Raw genomic sequence first — 21,086 nt, forward strand, 5'->3', positions numbered from 1 at the left:
AGATTAGCGTGTACTAAAACTAATTCACTAATTCGAATTTTGTCCTTTTCAATCTTCTGACTAGGTCTGCGGTGTTTTAATCGCTAAGTTTTTTATTTTACACACCGTTTGTAAGGAGTTGCAACCATTACACCATGTTCCTCATGACATCTTATGTAATGAATAATAATAAAATAAATTAAAAACAAAGATTTGTCCTTTATCAGCAGGAGTCATGGTGAAATATGAGCACGCACTTACTATTGTGGTGACTTCCTCTACATAAAGTCCCGATGGAGGTCGTCATTGCGAGCAGGGAGCATTTCTGCATTATGTAACCTTTCTTATATAATAATTATCTCATTCAAGACTGTCAAGGATTGCATTTAATTTACATATTAAAATAAGTTTTGTTAATTCTGAGAGTGTAAGAACACATTTAACAGTTAAATCCAGTCGTAGTACGCTTCAGATAAGTAAGTACTAAGTAAATACTAACAAGACTAAGTACTAACGACGCGCTGACTCGCTTTTAATTTCGCTAAATAAATTCTGTGTTAGTGTAAGAATATTAAAATAATACGGGAGAGTTATTTCGTGGTCCCAAATTTTGTCTTTAAATAGATGGATTAATAAATAGGCTAAAATAAAATTATAACAAAATATCTGTTTATTTTTATAATGAATGCTTTATCACCTTTTTAGATTTGGGGACACTTTTAAGTAATATATAGACAAAACCTAAATGTGTTCTATGCGAGGGGGCCGATGGCTGGCCATGCGTCATACTCGTGAACGGGTGCTACTTGTGGTGACTGGTCGTACTTGAATTCGTGTATGCGGTGATGTTAGTTGTTTCGACTATGTATGTTCCTACGAGAATGTAAGTGTGTGCTCCTATTTCACCATGCCTCCTGCTGATAGAGGACAAATCTTTTTTTTTTTAATTTATTTTATTATTTATTACTTAAGATATCATGTGGAACATGGTATAATGGTTGCAGCTCCTTACAAACGGTGTGTAAAACAAAAAACTTGGCGATTAAAAAGAGTGGCGGAGAGTTTATTGCCAGTTCTTCTCTTCCGTTCTACGCCGTTGATTTGAGAACTGGCAGGATTTGATTTTGACGTTCATAAGTGTAGGTACATTGTGTTACCTACATAAATAAATGATTTGTGGCTGTGACTTGGCAGAGAAATATGACATGGTATTGTAGAAAGGAACTAGTCTCTTAAACATCATTTCGCTAGAATTCCAACGATTGCAAAACAGAGTGCATAGGGGAATAGTCAATGCTCCGTGGTACATTCGCGATAACGACCTCCATCGGGACCTTAATGTAGAGGACGTCGCTATAGTAATAAGTAATACTGCTGGAGCCCACGAACATAGGCTCCACCATCACGTGAATATCGAAGCTATTCAATTTCTTGGCACGACGGGCCTAGTGAAAAGGACAAAACCATTTGAACTAGTGAATTAGTGTTAGTGCACGTAACTCTTAAATGCTAAAAAGTGAAAAAAATGGAACACAAGAACAGAGAGTCTTCTTCTCAATAGCGACTGTAAGTAGTGTTACTGGACACTTTCTTATGTTCAAAATCCTTTTTAGTAAATTAGTTTAGACTTAAATTACTTATTAGTCTTAAGTTAAGCTAGATAGCATTTCACGATGTCTCAGTAAAGAGACACAAAAAATGTACACAATATTGACATAGGATTCACTACAATAATAACTATAAATGTTATTTACACAAAAGTAAAGCATTGTTGTTGTCTTGATTTGAAGCGCACTAAAGAAACGAAACACCCAGTAAGTATCCTAGATGACGACTTATAACCGCGAAGGCTTCGCGGCCGCATAGAGCTCAACTTTCAGAACAAAGGAACCGACTTGTTTGCTGCTAATAATTTGAAACTTGTTTTATTGTAATTGTATATTGTCAGACAAGCAAATTACGTTTATTGTACTAATAAAATATCACACTGGATATTTTGACAACGCCTTTTTTACTTGTGTAATAAAGAACTAAATTTCAAGGTACTTAGTCGTATAATCAAGTTTTATATTGACTAAGGTAATTACGGAAATTATCTGGACCTATTTAGAGATTTTTTTATTTCCAATATAGACTGTTATGCACTGAAAATTTCTTTGAAAATTCAAAACTTTTAAAGGAATAAAAGTGATCAGTTTTCCAAGATTATATTCCTACAAAATAATTATTATTTCTGCGGGCTTAACACTAATTTATTGCTTTGATTATTGCTTTGTTCACAAAGCCACGTAGTTGTAATAACGCTGTTAAATATTAAAGACCTTGTTTACCTCGTATAGACCACAAACTAAAGTATCGAGCGAAAAAATATCAGTGAACAAATAGATTTAAGCGTAATTTTTTTACGTTTTCACAGAAAGTTAATTTGAAAGTTGAACGAAATCGAACCTGCTCCCTGGGAACATGCAACGTGCCTAATTGTCACGCTATGTTTAATGAATGCGTGTTCGTCTGTCATTATGTTACAAGGTTAAAATAACATTTATTGAAATTGTAAATATATAAGTAACGTTAATATGAATCAAGACAAAACTTTATCAGTAGTTTTTGGTAATTTGGGCTGTAATATAAATTTAAAGACAGAAAAATAAAAAATGTAGAACTTGCTTTGAAAGCTCTTCTCTGAATTGGTAGTCCTAAAAATCTAATTTTAGGAATAACATTCTAGATAAAGCGTTGTCTTTTATATTCTTTGTGTAAAAATATTAATTAAATTTTCTGTTATTTCAGATGAAAATCGCAATTGATTACACTTGGATTTCTTAAGGTAAAAATATTTTTTAATTAACTAAAACATCACATATTTTTTACATTGTTACCACAAAAACCAAATTAATGAACAACTGTTTCAATCTATTCTCGTCCATTCTACGCCATTAAAATACATTCAGAATCATTATTTTTTACTGATGTACCGTACCTACTTAAATGTACCTAATAAATGATATTTTGGTGTTGCTACATACCAATAGGTACTTGCAAAACTATCGAAAGGGATCAGCTAATCATCGGTCAGTAGACGGATAAGGGATCGACGTACTATTTTCCTTTATTTGCTATAACTCTTAATTGGATCTCCCCTGAAACTGACCGCAGACAGCTCCCACGTATATCTAGAACGCGTTTTCACCGACGTTATTTTAACCATTTATTATAATTATTTTGTTTCCAATATAATTTTCGATATAACACCTGCTTGGGGATATAATTGGAATCTCTTCGGAGTGTCTAAAGTACATTTAATATAATATGAAGGAATATTTATTTTTCTTATTACTAATCTATTTCATTTTTCTAGAGTTCATCTTATTACCAGAAACGTTAGCAAAGACGCACTTGAAAGGATTGCAGGTGTTGCATAGGCATCGTTTAATAAAGTGACCCTGCTGGTAGACCCCACAAAAATTAAAAAAATCAGTAGCGCTACAACCTCTTTAGGTCTTGCCCTCAGATTTCTGAATCTGTTTCATGATCATTCTTAAATCTAATAGGCAAGTAGGTGATCAGCTTCCAGTGCATGACACACGCCGTCGACTTTTGGGTCTAAGACATGTCGGCTTCTTCACGATGTTGTCCTTCACCGTTCGAGCAAATGTTAAATGCGCACATAGAAAGTCCATTGGTGCACAGCCGGGGATCGAACGACCTCAGATATGAGAGTCGCACGCTGAAGCCACTAGGCCAACACTGCTCACGATAATACTAACACTCACATTGTATTTTTATACCAAATTTCGATTTGGGAAACAATTTAGTTAATCTATACATAGCCTCGTATTTATGAAGTGTGATGTAAATATGTTGATTGCAGACAAACAGAAGCCGTAGTAATAAATGGATTTACGTTTGTCTACAGAAGTGTTTATTTCAAATAACTTTTTGTTAATACTTTCAAGAATAAATGGTATTTTCATTAAGATATTGATTCTTTCAGTTTTTTGTTGGTAAACTTCAAAAGTATGTTTTATATTAAATAATAAACAGTAGGTACAGATTTAAACACAAAAGTTTATGTAGTATAACACAAAATGGAGGAAAATGTATTTTTGGTGGTGTTCGCGACCATTGAACGGAACTTCACTATACTATATTATGTACTTTAATGTAACCTACGTGACATTGGTTATCGGTGTGATTATACTTATTTGATTATATTTAAAATAAATCAGTGGCGCTACAACCTATTTCGGTCTGGGCCTCAGATTTCTGTATCTGTTTGTTGATCAATCTAACAGGCCAGGTGATCAGCCTCCTGTGCCTGACACACGCCGTCGACTTTATTGGTCTGCGGCAAGCCGGTTTCCTCACGATATTTTCCTTCATCGTTCAAGTGAATGTTAGATGCGCACATAGAAAGTATTTCCATTAGTGCACAGCCAGTATCGAACCTACAACCTCAGTGATATGAGTCGTACGCTGAAGCCACTAGGCCAACACTGCTCATTTTATTTTATTGTATTTATGAATTAAAACACGGATTTGAATTAATTAGGAGAAGACTTAAGTCAATTTAAACAACGCGACTATCGAATACATTACAGTAGAGGTCAGGGAGAGATGTCTCTGGTTAAACAAGTTTTATTTAAATATATAAGCTCTATATCTTGTCTATGCCTATCTATCCTTACCCTGCATCTAACGCAAACAATACGCGTATGAAACATTCAGCTTTCCATTGAGGCGAACTGAGCTAAAATTTAAATACTACGCGTCCATATTTTTGAATAATTTCGAAATAGAGCGAGCTATATCGTGATATTTTGATAAACATTTTTCTGTTTTTGGCGGTTTTTAAAACAATTCCATGCTTTTGTATGGATCCTTTTTGTATGCAAAGTATGTGTATTGAAATGTTTTTTGATGTTTCGTGCCACTGAATTCCTGATTTTATACCTCGTAATCGTCAATTAATACAATTTTGTTTTGACTGAATAAAACTACAATAATTTTAATGTTGTAGTAACTAATTTGTGACCCCAGAGTTGGTGTTTTCTTCGCTTAACGAATAAGTATCGCAATACAGAGAAGAAATGCTGCCAGCGTTTAAAGCGGGCCATAGACGGACCGCATGTTGCAGTCAAGACCGACTACAATATGCCTAAACAAAATCCAAACATAACCAATTTTTGACACTTTGACTTCATTATGACGAAAATTTGTATAGAACATGATTTTGAAATTTACACGATAAATTTTATGGCAAGTCAAGTAATCCATTTAAAAAAAAAAGATAAATTTACATGTTTTAATATTTTACATAACTAATTGTTATTACGGGCCAGCGCGCCTTAGTACTCCAACTCTCCACTGCGCCACCCCGAGACACTGACACAGCAATTCGTGCTGGGATAGGGCCTCAAGCCGACACGGCTGTCATAGTTATTAAGTTTACATCAAATCAACGGTTCAAACGTTGCTAGAGTAGGCAAAATCTAGTTAAAAATTGGTATAGACCTAACGTAACACGAATATACGATAAATGTTATAAAAGTCAACGGTTTGTACAAAAAAGGCACTCGACACGCCGTTGAATACACTTGTATTCACACTTACGATAAGCGTGAGTGGCTACATGTGATAATCGAATACATAATCCATTTTTTTTTAAAGGAAATATCAAAAAGGTTCGTCGACATAACAGGATACCGAAGAGCTGGCAGCTACCGCGGACAAAGAATTAGTCTAGCTATTCAAAGGGGAACGCTGCCAGTATCTTCGGCACCTTGTCTTAAGGGACTCCTCTTAATAATATCTTTTAGTTTTTATATTTTAAGGTTAGTTATTATTTTTTATATTTATTTATTGTTCTTTTTTTATATTTATAAGCTAGGTTAAATTATTAGTGCTGTATAATAAAAAAATATGATGTTCTAATAAATGAAAGCGTAATATCCAAAAAGGATTTTATTTTTGAACAGACATTTTTTGATTCCATTGATTGAAAATCAAAATAGTTAAATAAAAAGGAGTGTAACTGGGGGACTTATCGCTTTCGAGCGATCTCTTCCAGGCAACCACTGTGATCAAATTGAAGAAGGCAAGACTATATAGCACATACAACTACTTAGACAAAACTGATGCAGCAAAACCAAAGAATTTAAACATGTAAACGGTGAATAATAATTTTCAATATAATGATCGTTTATTATCTAATCGAACATTAAATTTACTAGTTTTAATTAAATTTACGGTAGGTACTCTTCTTTCGTATAGTTATTAAAGACGACTGTGAGTATCAAGTTTAAATACCAATTTACGTAAACCGATACACTTTCGAATACGTTTAATACTTCGAATTTATATTCCGCGTAAAATTTTGTCAATTGCCGGAAATCACGCTGCGAATCGACTCTTGAAGCGTAACTTCCGTTTACCCATTAGCCGTTAAATCGGTACCACTTTCGATTTTACGTTATTCTTTATATAGTGTAATGAAGATTTTTGTATCAACGTCATATTCATATATGTCAAATTATGTAATAAGAGAACACCATGTCTTTTTTTTTATGGCTCTGGCACGATTTGTTCATTAGCCAGCGTCAAGTATAGGATTTTTTTTATAATTCGTGCTTGTCTTTAGAAATTCGATCGTGTCCATGTACGGTTTAGGCACTCGCCCGGTACCGCACAACCCTCCCAAAGGCCGAGAACAAATTTAAATTAAATTAAAACTTGCTCTCGAACCGGGAATCGAACCCGGTACCCCTCACCTAGCTGCCACTTAATAAGACCGCTAGGCTATGAGGCCCCTAAACAATGTCATTTGTCTTAAGGTGGGAACTGACCAACGTTACGAGGTGTAATGTAACATGTAATGTAATGTTACACAGCGAGCATTCGTGCAGTTAGTACGTCGTGTTACGTAGTGTTTCCCCGTAACACGACGTACTGACTGCACGAATATTCGCTGTGTAACATTAAGGTGGGAACTGACCAACGTTACGAGGTGTAATGTAACATGTAATGTAATGTTGTACAGCGAGCATTCGTGCAGTCAGTACGTCGTGTTACGTTGTTTTTCCCCGTAACACGACGTACTGACTGCACGAATGCTCGCTGTGTAACATTACATTACATGTTACATTACACCTCGTAACATTGGTCAGTTCCCACCTTTACATTACATGTTACATTACACCTCGTAACTTTGGTCAGTTCCCACCTTTATGAGAATGGAAACACCACGAGATATGTTACAGGTTGTAAATTGTCAATGTGCCAAAGCCAATTTGACACCTAGTGCGTTGAATCGATCGTTGAGTTTAGTTTCTCTGTAATCGGCGCATATTTTTTAAATCAAATAAAAATGTCGGACGACGATAGTGATAAATAGCAAATATAAATCGTTTCGAATCTCCGACATAGTTCAAAATGATCAAAACTCTTTTGCTTTGCCTCAATAAATATGATGGTTGCTCGATTTCTCCAGTACCCCATCATGAGCTTGTCTTGGGACTGCTATGTTCACTAAGCTCCATATTCATAAAAACTAAGAAGTCTAAATTCACTTTTTTTAACCAACTTCAAAAAAAAAGAGAAGGTTTTTCATCGTGTATTTGATTAAAATTTCATTTAAAACATTTAATTGTCTTGATAAGACCAATCAATAGAAAAGAGAAATCTTTCTATTAGATTGTGTTTATGCTGTAATAAAAAGAGACTGATTCGTATAAATATATATAAGTTTTAATGTAGTTGTATAAAATTAACAAATTAGTATTAGGTACATTCTAATAGTAAGCTATACTTCTATCTCTGTTAAATAAATGTTATTTAAAATGTAAGTATACTTCCATAATATAAAATCCCAATAAAACTAATTGCCTATTACTGAAAGTAAGAGTATTCGGGAGATAAAGTAATGGGTCACAAGATAAGAAATGTGACGATTAAGGCCGCTACACACATGTTTGACGCGGGTACTACACACTTAATACATTTTTTTAAATTTGCGTTTTAACAGAATCCGAAACATTGGACATAAACATACAGTATTTAAAATTCTAAACCTACATAGTAATAATAATGATAAATAGAAAATTAAAACAAATTTTTAAAATGTCCAGCATTTCTCGCTGTATTACAATACTTATTCTTTGAGCGAGGAAAGCACCAGCCCTGGAGTCACCGGTACTATCTCTCTGACAACTTAAATCTTTAATTAGTCCCCGTGCACTTGAGTCCCCGGCCCAAGAGTCTCTACTCCAAAGGGAACAAAGTTGGAGGAAAGACGTACTAGTACCGTAGTTTGCGATCACAAGACCAGAAAGCAAACACGCTTCTGCATCCGTCTTATTGACATTCAGTCTACAATGTCCTGTTTGCAAATGGCAGCGTCCAGGTTACACGACATTTGCATTAATAAGGTCAAGTAGGTGATTAACAAATTAGGATCATAATTTAAACAAGACCGGGCCTTCCCATACACGCTTACAGATGAAACGGAGATGAGACATATGCAAACATTGCGTTTGACATTGTTTGTTAGTAGACTGCTACAGTCCTCATAGACGATTTAAAGTTCTGACGTAGCATTCGCATCGAGCGTGCTACGCTGTGTTCTAAAATCGGCGTAACATGGTCGTTTGAACTCTATATGCGAGGTTGTGTTGAGATCTTTGATTCTCTTAAATTATTGTTTATTCCAAACTAGTTTTTCTTTGAGTTTGTTTGTGAGGTTTTTGTTATCCACTCTATCAATAATACGAGGGGAACTGGAGGTATTGACTGATCCGCGTAACACTCCAAAGGATTTGTTAAAACTAAACAAAAAACGTACTGACTGCACAAGTTACATTACACCTCGTAACGTTGGTCTGTACCCAGCTTAAGGGTTTAACGAAATAACAGTTAGTCTGGCTTAAGTTATTTTGCATTTATACCTATGATTAAAACATAACTAAGTACATATTATCTAACAAGTATTTTGGTGTAAAACCTAAAATTTTTCTTTATGTGAATTAAAAATTCAGAAACTGCTAATTAATCAACTTCAACGCCCAAATTCTAAAGAATTTATAACAAAAACTGTCATCTTTTCATGACGCGATGACGTGATGAGACTGAACTTACTAAAATTAATTTATTTTCAAGATCCTATTGCAAATATGGATAATTACACAGTAATAAAAATTTCATTATCAAAACATTATACGCTTCAAGTTGAATTTTGAATATTCAATACAACTATTTATTAAAATTCTCATTACATTCGAAACCTGTTTTATATAATTTATTGTAAAAGTATATTGTAGTATAATTGCGGCCAATTACTTTTAATTTTTTTTTTTAATGACGTCCATGAGTGTACACTGTACAGTGTTACCTTATTAAATTTGTTTTCTTTATTTGATTTTTCTCTTTCATCAACTATATATGGCCAGTCTTTCGCAGACCATGTCAAAGTTAAAAGTCAAAATAATTTATTCATATAGGTAACACAATGTACACTTAAAAATAGAAATATATATGCTTCTAATTTTACATTTACTGCCAGTTTTCATCAAGGGCGTAGAGCGGAACAGAAAAACTTGCAATTAACTCTTTTTTTTTGCCATGATTGCGGAGAAGCACTCGAAACGAGTTATATAAAAGATATTTAATTAAGATATCTCCGCTTTGACGCTCCTTTGGTCCGTTGTGCGTACAACGGCTATGTAAGGCCTAGCACCTTCCGGATTCTCAGAAGCTTCCTGGACACTTCGCAGGTTTCACAGAGCGACTTCACAGCTCCGAGGATTTCTGTTCGTTGGGAAGCCGCAATACGCATTCCAGAATTACGTGGGTGACTGATTCTGGGTTGAAACAGCCACTGCACAAGGGACTGCTGTGGCGCTTAGGAGTACAGGAGACAGCCCGTAATAATTGTATCTAACATTAATTTGAGATTAATTCTGTTCCGGCATGAAATCTATATATAACAATTCTCTTAAAATAAAAACTGTAAACACGCTTGATAGTCGTTAAAAATCAAATAATTAAAATTTAATAAATTACAACGGGGCTGCTGCTCTTGCTTAATATTTCGCCGAAAAAATTTCTTTTCAAAAGCTTTTTATAGAATTATGGATGTTTTTCGTTGCTTTGAATTTTCACATTCTTTTTTGACGAAAACATTAATTATTGCCCTTTAGAAAGATAAATTATTATGATAAGTGATATTTAAAGGTATATTTACATATGAGTGTGCTATGGAGTGTTCTGAAGAGTTGTCGGCTGATGATTTGGGCGTCCTATAGGCTCGCTATTCTATAAAAAGTGACGCTTTTAGTATATTTTTTATGTAACAGGAGGCAAACAGGCAGGAGGGTCACCTGATGTCAACAGATACCGCCGCCCATGGACACTCAAATTTCTAAAAGGCTCGAAAGTGCGTTGCCGGCCTTTTACGAATTGGAACGCTCTTTTAATAGACACATTTTTGCGTCTATTTCTTCATTATTCATTAGCAACAGATTTCTGTGACCCAGGGCGTGGATATATTTTGTTTTCTTTCGTGTACGTGTCCTATTAGTGAACAACCGAAGCTAGTCTCTACTACCCCCGAGTCGAAATTAGCAAGCTTAACCACTGGACTAACAATTTATTTTATTACTAGTTTAAAAAGTTCGAATATAAGATTAGATTCTTTCCTTCAACTTCGATTTTTTGCCCTTTGGTGTAGGGACTCTTGGGTTATGCGGTTTAAGTGCACAGGCGCTAATTAAAGATTTAAGTTGTCGCCCGGTAGATAGTACCGGTGATCCCAGAGCTGGTGCTTTCCTCTCTCAATGAATAAGTATCGCAATACAGCGAGGGAATGCTGCCAGCGTTAAAGGACAAAGGTACACTGCCACAGGGACCAAACTTTTTAAATTTGTTTAAATTTTCTTTTTCTTTTTTATTATTACTAGTAGGATAAGAAAATTGTTAATACTGTATATTTGATTGTTTAGTTACATGAATTAAATGATTAATCGCATATATTACATAAGTAATAGCTGTAATGTAATTTAAAAATATATAAGTGCACAAATTTCTTTCGGATAGGACATTACACAACTTACGTAAGGAGATGTAGTGAGCGGAAACGCCATAAAAAGAAATTGTCCTCATGTGTGTGATAATTAATAAAGGGAATGTGTGACGTCATGCATGACTTATGTGCTAAATGAAGAGCAACTTCCGGTTTATTACAAAATAAGGTTTTCCGTTGTTAACTACTTTGCCCTTAATAAATGCAGGAGAAAAATAGTTATTAAATAAGCATCTTAATTATTTTTACCTGACTTCAAAAAAATGAGGCTATTACTTTGATGTGGTATTGTTGGAATGTATGTTTGTTCACTTCTAAAAGCCACATTGAGATGACTAACTATATTCCAAATTAGGAAACTATGTTCAATGCATTTTTGGAGTGGAGTGGGCATTTTACATCATCGGAGGTCAAGACATAATACAAAGGCCGGCAACGTGTTCGCTAGCCTTCTGGCAAACGGGCAGGACGTTCCCCCTATTACATAAAAAATCTTAATATAAAACTAAATCGCTTTTCGTCTGTAGGTACGCTAAAATTAATAAATTTCCAAGGGTACGAAATAAGAAAAAACTGTATTTTGAAATGTCTGCAGGATCCCTGAATTAATATTAAATATACGTAAGGTGTTCGTTGATTATTCTTTAAATCCATTTAAAATCTTCGAGGTGGAAACGAAAATTAATTCTTTATTCCCTAGTCGGGTATTGTATACTTAGAATTCACTGCATTTATTTATATGAACAGTTCATTGGCTCGGTCATTGCATTAGCCATGCTGCTGTGCCGACAACAGTAAACTTTGAACAGTTGATCGCGAATTTATTTTAATAATAAAAAAAAATACAAAATATATCGATATTTTGTATGGTTATTATATAGAGAAGGAGGGTAATGGAAATCACAATTGAATTGATCAAGTTACATTTATTTGTACGCATAAATACATTTATGTCAATTTCTTAATGGAACGCCTCAGAGCGAGGTAACGCCGCATGAGTCATGTTTTTTTGTGCGTGCAGCCGGCTCCATCGAATTATAAGACGTTGTCACGTCAAAATATTTTCGAATGGCTGTACGTGACATACAATGTTTCGGCGGAAACGACAGTACTGTACCTTTACTCCGATATATCATAAATATTGTGATATTTTATTTGGAAATAACCATATGTGTAAATAATTCTTGGTTTCTGGCTGAAAATTTGGACTAAAAAACGAGATTCCAGTTTAATATATGTGCTAATCACACGACAGTACTTTAAAATAAAATCATTTACTTCAGACACCGCAGTATATGGAATATACTAATAAGTTTTTAATATGAATTTCAAAATTCGTAAATCGGAAGTTAAAATACCAAATCAAACTAAATAGTATCGTTATAATGATGTCGGTAATACTGTTAAAACTATTCTGAGTTCTGAGAGATCGACTCAATCAGTTTATATATCTAAAGTGAATGTAACTGTAGCATTGATAGTTTATTTTACGGTTAGGTGAATCCGTCGAAGTTATTTATCGCTGACTAAAAATAGATTTTATTTGTTACTAAAAATATCATTCAATTAATGATCGTGTAACCTTTCTAAAATAAATAATAAATCGTTTATTTGCAAAGAAAGTTGTACATTCAGATTGATTAATTATAAAATACCGCACGATCATCCATTTAAAAATAGGCATGCAAATATTAAATTAATTATAATTTGACTTTCATTCTAACTGATGTGAAACTGATCTAAAATTATCGTGATTCATGCGCACTTTTTTAATTTTGTCCTGATTTCATGTTTTAATTGCTTTGTTTTGTTCCATTACTTTTGTCTAAACTATATGTCTTATGTATATTTGCAGTTCTTGCTTACCTTATCTATTTTCTTTTTCTACAAAGTGGTTGCCTGGAAGAGAACGCTCGAAAGGCGGCCAGTTGTCCTCATTTTCATTTAATTATGTCAATTGTATTGTATTTCTGTATGCAAAAGTGTTAATAAAAAATAAATAAAGAAGTACTTTCTTAAATTTTGGTTTTTGCGTTAACTTTTAAATTACACGCGAAACTTACTTATTTTATATCTTCCTATATGGAGCATAAACGTGAACAATCTTAGCCCGAGAAAGGCAAAGGATTATATAGAATAGCAGAATATTTAATATTGGAAAATTGTCAAAAAAAAAACAAATATGTGTTTCGTAATTGTCATGTTACGAAGTTCGCCGGGTCAGCTAGTATTAAATATATGCCAACAATTGACCTTGTACCAAATTCTATTAGAATCGGTACATATACAAAGACAGCTTAAGCCTATAAACTCAATATTCGTGACTCTCCATTCAGTAGAGCCATAGAGTGGTCGGCAAGCTCGCTTACTGACCGTAACTACATTATCTCGCCTCCCACTGGACACTAATAGTACGCTTTACTTAAGCCGACTTGGGGTACTTTTGATAGCATATTTGAATCAAACATAACTCAAGTTTATAGCAGTTTGAATTACTTAATTTATTTAATGAAATTAATAATTATTTCAATTATTATTCTAATGAATGTCGGAGACTGGGCGGTGGAGTTATTATGTTAGTGGAGTTATTAGATATCTGTTTTTAATACTTCTAATAATCTTTAACTAAGACTTAAGAGGTATATTTTAGAAGAATTAACACACGTTTTCTTTTAATCGCAATTGCAAACTTGGATTTATATGTGTTTATAGCCATTTACACTTAAAATTAATATGGAAAAAGAATATAGATATAATATGGCGTTAATTGTGGTTGTCACACACCAAAAAGCGAGAAATTAATTAATTTTCTGTAAATATAAATTAATTAAATTATTCACACTTTTGCTCACAATTAAATCTGAACAATATTTCAAAAACAAGTTATAATGATGCGCTACCAAGTGATATCTTTCAGGTAACTCTAATCAAAGCAGTAAAAAAAATAGTGCGTGGAGTCCCTTTGCGCGAAGAAGTGAAACTTCGTAGTGTGGAAATGGAATTGGAATCTAATAATGTGGAATCAAAAATTCCTAAAATAGGAAGGGGTAGAAATTGATATTTAGTGAAATCATATTGTTTCTTTAAAACAATCTTTATTAAAATGCTTACAATTCACAATTGATCGCATATTTTTATTATCATTTTCGAGTTGCGTTTAAGACAACAGTACTTTCATACCCCCTACATGGTAGCGTTAAACGTTTAACGCAACCTTGTTGGAAGTCTCATTATAAGTTTCACTTCAAAAGAGTTAAATGTGAAAAAACATATAATAGTAAGCTTTCGGGTGTAAGTCTGGTTTCTATAATGAACGAGTAAGCTTCATACAGCTACAGGAGATGCCTGTCAAACCTATTTCCTTTGACATTTCATCTAGAATTTTCCCAATTTACCAGCTCCAAATGAAAGTCGTACTATCAATAGATCTGGATATCTGTATACAAGTAATTACACTAAAAGTCAAAAGTCAATATTTCTATTTCTGTTCTTTACTTACTAATTAAGTGAGGGCCAGCGGTGGATTCCAAAAAAAACCAAAATATATTAAAATTACTTTAATTAATTACTTTTACAAATAATGAACTTAACTAAGTACAATTATTTAATCGGCCCGATATTAGGTGCACGATAAATATATTATATAATAAACTTAACTACTTGAGACTTGACCGGTCCGATATGAGGTATCCGATCAAAAGCTGTTGGTTCTCTTGTCCCTTTCCTTATATAGCGTAGTTTCGTAAGAGGTGACTTGTATTGGGTTTGCGGGGCAAAGGGAGTGCAATGAATATGTAACATCTCCCCCGTAAGATGAGCAACTATTTGCTATTGATGTCTATAGCAAAAGTTGCGGCTCGAAGTTCTTGCGCAGACATGTTCTTATTATCCGTTTTTGAAATCGGCTTCGAAGATGTATTTCGGCGATATCGGAGTACGAAGAAAAGTACAGCTGCGCCCAGGAGTGTGGTCATAGCGAAGTACAAAGGAATCGTTGTGTGGTATATTATGTTTGATGAATCATATGTTTCCGCCGGTGCTTTCATTGTAATTCCATTTTGCATATTGTGTAACTTCGTGAGATCGATTGAATTAAGTTGGACACCTGGTTGATTTTGTTGAATGATGTTGTCCATTCGAGGAAAATTAATGATTTCGACACCGCTTCCTTTAACTCGGTCGTCGATGTTGGTGGCCGTAATTTCTGCGGATTTTAGCATACATGATTTAGGTATTGTTGCGAAATAGCTGCCGTGAAGTATTTCATATTTTTCGTGGGAACAGACGAGTTGAACTTTTGTAGGTTTTGGGAATGATATTATATAGTGCTGACTGTCTAGTTCCGTAAGAGCTTCTTTATACATAGTAATAGGCGTTGAGGAACATGATTTGTCTATTTCTTGAGAATGGATAATTTCGTAGATGCAGTCCTTTTTACTCTTCATTTGATGACGTAGTTTTTGCTCGCATATGTGCCACCTGTTGATCTTCGGACATTCTGTCTCTATGTACACAAATTCTTTAGTATTAGTTGCTACATATGGATAGGACGGGATAATTACCTGAGAATGTATATTAGGTACAGGACACAATCGATAAAGTTGGAATATTGAAGGTAAGGTAATAGGAAAGCTAAGGACAACCACTATTTTCCTGTCTATATAATATGAACCTAAGCTAATTATATCATAAAAGTTTCTTATCTCCAAATCTAAAATTTGATCTGTGCCATACAGATTTTTTAATTTTCTTAACATTATTTTTAAATCATTAATATTTAATATAGAATGGTGCAAAGACATAGTGCGACTAAAAGCTAATATATTTTCTATTCTAATTATCTCATTATATAATTCCTGCACGTTATCGCTTATAATGTTGAATATTAGCGACAGGCGGGAGTATCGAATTACGCTTTGATTGTCCGAGTTAGACATGTTTATTATATAGTTAAGGGCTTTACTTAATTTTATTTGATTATCTGTTAAATTATTTAATACGTGAGTTTGTTGTATGCTATATTCTTTAAAAAGTGAAATATGTTGATTAAAACTAGAAGTTAATTCTTTATTATTCGATTTTAAAATATGAATAGCTGTCTCATATCTCAGAGCGTCATTATGATCGAGATTCCCAGAAATAAACTTGATAAGAGTACCCAATGGATTAATGATGCCTCGTTTAACCCTGGAGTCGGGTTCGAATGATTTTAACTGTAACATAACTTTATTTAATTTATTATTAATAAAATCGGTTTGGCTCTTGAAACGTAATGAGTAACCATTCGGTAGTCTATGTATAGTTTCAGTCAATTTTGTCTGCAAGTCAAGAACTTGTTGTTCTATTAGGTCTATGTTAATGTCTTTCAGGAAAACATGATGGTGAGAAATGATTTTAGTATCTCCTAATTTAAAGGGAAATAAGCCAGGTCCATTGTCAAGGCTGTCGAGTCGAATTTCTTGCGCTTGGGCTAGGGTTGTCAGAGTCAGTATTAGGTACCTGTAACAAAGTAGAATCTTTATGTGTCTTTTGTCGTTTTAATCTAGATTTCGCTACCGGTCCGCGTCTGCGTGAAGTATATATATGTATAGGTAAGTTAGCTATGACTTTATCTTGTGTATAGCGCGTGGCTAGCTTTTGTCTAGCTGCCATCGGATTTCGTACATATATCTCTTGGTCGGGTTCATACTGTACTTCGGGTTCTCTGTGAGTATTTCGTTGCGTCATAATCGCTTCGCGTTCGGCAAATGATGAGTCATGTATAAGTCGATATACTGTTTCCATTTTACTATGATGGTTTTGCATATATTGTTGTAATAAACGTTCGGATAAATTTAAATCAGTGGGATCTCTTGGGTCGTAATGTCCAGTGATTAAATCATAGGGTCTACATTTAGTTAAACTATGTATGGAACTATTATATGCTAAAATTGCGTAAGGTACTAAATTGGTGGCAGATTCATTCTTATGTTTTAATTTTAATATTCGGAGATGTTCTAAGAGAGTACTATGGAAACGTTCTATTATGCCGTTTTCATTTGGGGTGTGTGCAGCGATCTTATGATGGTGTATTTTGTGAAGACGTAAAAATTCAGTTACAACTTGATTCGTAAACTCGGTTCCTTGGTCAGTAGTCAAGGACATCGGTGAACCGTGATGGGTGATGAACGTTAGCAATGATTTTACGATATTAGGGGCTGTACAGTCACTTATACGATACGCTTGTGCATATCTGGAAAATGCGTCTATTAAAGTTAAATATTTTTCTTGTTCTATAGTTAATACATCTACATGTAGCATGTCAAAGGGTTTTGATGGCGGAGGTACAATTTTAAACTGTTGCTGTATTGGATTGCGATCGTATTTCGCACAATTACATACTGAACATCGATTTATATATTCTGTTATATCTGATTTCATATTAGGCCTAAAATAACGTTGTGACAAAGAGTTATATGTCTCATTGATACCACGGTGGTTGGTTTTACCTTCGTGATATTTCCTAATAGTATCCTGTTGGTTTAGATAATCTGATACGTTCTCAGTTTGCCGTTTGACGAGTAATATTTTCATAGAGGAACTTCTAAAAGTTCTTTGAATAATAGGAACAATATGAAGCATTCTATCTATTGGCTGGACTAAAATTGCTGTACGGATATTTGGATCAACATATTTTTTAATGAGGTCGATAGTTCCTTGTTCTAGGTTGTCTACATGAACTTGAACTGAAATGCGAGAGAATTTTTCGAATGGTTTACTAATGACGGGCTTCACTCTAGGTAAGTGATTAACTATATTAATTAATATCTGTCTGCGGAATTTATTTAAAGGGTCATCGCTAATAGGAATTTCAAGAATGGGATTTTCAGAGCTAGTATGAGCGGTTTCAGTATGGGACGAACTTTGTGGTGATTGGAATTCGCGTGTTTCAGGTGCTGTCAGAGTGGATGAGGAAGATTTGCTATTCCGTGAGGCTGCTGTAAGTGTCGATGAGGTACTATGACGACGCGGGTCCCGTGACGTATTAACTATTAAGGACATAGCTTCGTCATTGTATATTTCAATACGCGATAGCGCGTCAGCGTTCGTATTACACTTACCCTTTTTATATATTACAGTAAAATCGTACTCTGCGAGTTTTAGTTTCCACCTTGTTAAACGGGAATTTGGCTCCTTTAAATTCATAAGCCATTGCAAAGGCTTATAGTCGGTGACAATTCGAAACTTACGCCCAAAAAGGTATGGCCTGAAATACTTAGTAGCCCAAACTATGGCTAATAACTCTTTCTCTATCGTTGAATAATTTTGTTCACTAGTATTAAGAGTCCTGGATGCGTATGCTATGGGTCTATCGCTACCTATTGAACCTTGGGATAAAACGGCTCCTAATGCGATATTTGATGCGTCTGTCGTTAGTATAAAATCTTTTGTAAAATCGGGGTACTGTAGGATAGGATCATTCATTAATAAAGTTTTGCAGTGTTCGAAACATTTGATATATTCCGGAGATAGGGTAATAGTAGCGCCTTTTTTTAGACATGATGTAAGAGGTTTAGTGATTTTTGCGAAATCAGAGATAAATTTCCTATAGTAACCTAATAGTCCTAAAAAGCCTTTAATTTGCTTTGTTGTTTTTGGTATGGGATAATTTGCTATGGCCTTGATCTTATCTGGGTTAGGTTTAACACCTTCGGTCGTAATTATATGACCTAAATAAGGGGTTTCTCGTTTAAGGAATTCGGATTTATCCATTTGGATTTTAAAGTTAGAATCTCTTAAGCGTTGAAATACTTCTTTAAGATTAGTCATCATTTCCTGAAGGGAGGTACCAAACACCAAAATGTCATCGAGATAAATTACACATATTCTATTAACTAGACCTTGAAGAACATTGTCCATAATACGTTGAAAAGTAGATGGAGAATTTTTTAGGCCCATGGGCATTCGAAGGAATTCGTAATGACCATGTTCTACACTAAATGCAGTTTTGTGAATGTCTTTGGATGACATCTCCACTTGATGGAAGCCACTAGCCAAATCTAATGTACAGAAATATTGGCATTTACCTAATTTATCTAGAATGTCTGTAATATTTGGAATCGGATACTTGTCGTCAATCGTTTTATCATTTAACTTCCGAAAGTCAATGACTAATCGCCACTTAACTTTTCCAGATGCGTCACTTTTCTTTGGCACTATCCATATAGGTGCACTCCATGCGGAGGTAGAAGGTCTAATTATACCTTGATCTAACATGTTTTTTATTTGATTTTGAACCTCGTCACGATGTATATATGGATATCTATAGGTTTTACTATGAACAGGCAACTCATCGGTCGTATTAATACAGTGTTTGATTTTATTAGTAAATGTCAAAGGTTCGTGTTCAAGATGAAAAATGTCTGAATACTGTCTACAAATATTTTTTATATTAGCTGTCTCCTCTGCGTTTAAATGATCTATGCGCAAACGCGATAAGACGTCGCGAGCTCGGGCATTGTTATTAAAAGTATCATATGACACTTGTTCATTAAATATATGAGCTTTAATGGGTTCCGTCAAAGAAATTATAATATCACTGTTGGTGGGATTAGAGATTTCTAAAATTGCGTGATGATTATTTGCCGTAGTTATGCATTCATTTATGTAACATTTCCCGACTTTTTGATCTTGAATACATATATCACCGTTGGATATAGAAGTAGGCACACGTATTAATTTCGAAGAATTAGCTGGAATTATAGCTTCGCATAAATTCACACTATGGGACATGTACATATGAAGGGGGTTAGATGCAAACTTCGTAATTAATTTTCTAGATTCTAAATCAATTTTTGCCGACCATTTTTGAAGAAGATCACAACCAATTAGTCCATCGAAATAATTATGGAATTTATACACGAATAATTTTATCCATGCATTGTCTTTGAATTCTTTGAAACATGGTATATATATTGTATAATCATTCTTGGTAGTAGCATGCACGTTTGAAACAATAAATGGTTCGAAGTTTAAAGGAAAATTTGGAAAGTAAGTATCTATAGCTTCAGGTCTTATAAAAGATTGATTCGCACCTGTATCGATTAGAAATTTTAATGGTGGGAGATCTGGGTGTATTAGAACTTGAATAAATGGTAATTGTCTTTGATTTTGTATATTTAACTCTATTCGGGGAAAACTATCTTTCGATCCTTTGGAAAATCCTGTTTGGAAGGTTCTGGCACGTTGTTTTCAGAATTTATGGTTTCCGGTTGTTCAGTATACTCAGTTATATTATATTCGTCGCCTGTTGAACAGTCATATGGTAAGTAGTTAGGGTCATATTGTTGAAACTCACATGGATATTCGTCATTGTCATAGTCATAGTCGCTATAGAGATAAGGGTCATTTAATTCGTTATTATTAATCTGTCGAGTTTTAAAGTAATTGTTAGGGGGTGGATTACCATGAATCCTCCAGTCATGTCCAGTCTGAGTAGGTGGTAAAACTCGAGCAGCAGGGTGACTAATACCACTCATGGGTTGAGGGTAATTTTTCATAGGTATTGGTTGACGGGGTGGAATTCTAAATCCCGTAGACATATTCGACCTTGGCAAAGCTTTAAACATTTGTTGGGTCCTTGAAGGACCTTGCTGCTGGTACATATGAGGCTTATATGAATTATTGTTAAAATTTTGACCATTATTTAATCTTGGCAAGTTAAAAGGTTTTTGATACTGTGGATTAATATCGTATCTATAAGGTTTTAGAGTAGGCGAGCTAGATATTTGAGGTGTAAAATTTTGTCTCTTCGTATTTTTGTTTTGCAAGTAAATTATGTTCATCTCGTCTTTTGCATATTGCAACGCCACTTCTAATGTTTCTGGTCTCATACATCGTATGCGTGAGCCCAGAGGTTCCTCCAAACCTTTTAGATACGTTTTTAACGCGAGGCTATTGTATAAATTACGTTTAGCCTGAATAGTGGTCTCAATTTTATCATGAACTTCTACATATGTAATGATTGTACTCAATAAATTTTGTATACGCTCAT

At 34.3% G+C, this 21,086-nt stretch overlaps 1 protein-coding gene across 2 annotated transcripts in view; it reads left to right on the top strand.

The window, feature by feature from the left end:
- LOC125056691 overlaps positions 1–21,086 on the top strand; it is a 205,961-nt gene that overhangs the window by 134,983 nt on the left and 49,892 nt on the right. Inside the window, exon 2 of one of the 2 annotated variants that reach the window (XM_047659951.1) lies at positions 2,770–2,806. The exons of the other annotated variant lie outside the window; for it this stretch is intronic. The gene's annotated coding sequence lies outside the window, so the exon portion shown is untranslated. The remainder of the gene's footprint in view (positions 1–2,769; positions 2,807–21,086) is intronic. 2 annotated transcript variants of the gene reach the window in all.

Source organism: Pieris napi, chromosome 15, assembly GCF_905475465.1.
Source record: "Pieris napi chromosome 15, ilPieNapi1.2, whole genome shotgun sequence".
Taxonomy (NCBI): Eukaryota; Metazoa; Arthropoda; class Insecta; order Lepidoptera; family Pieridae; genus Pieris; species Pieris napi.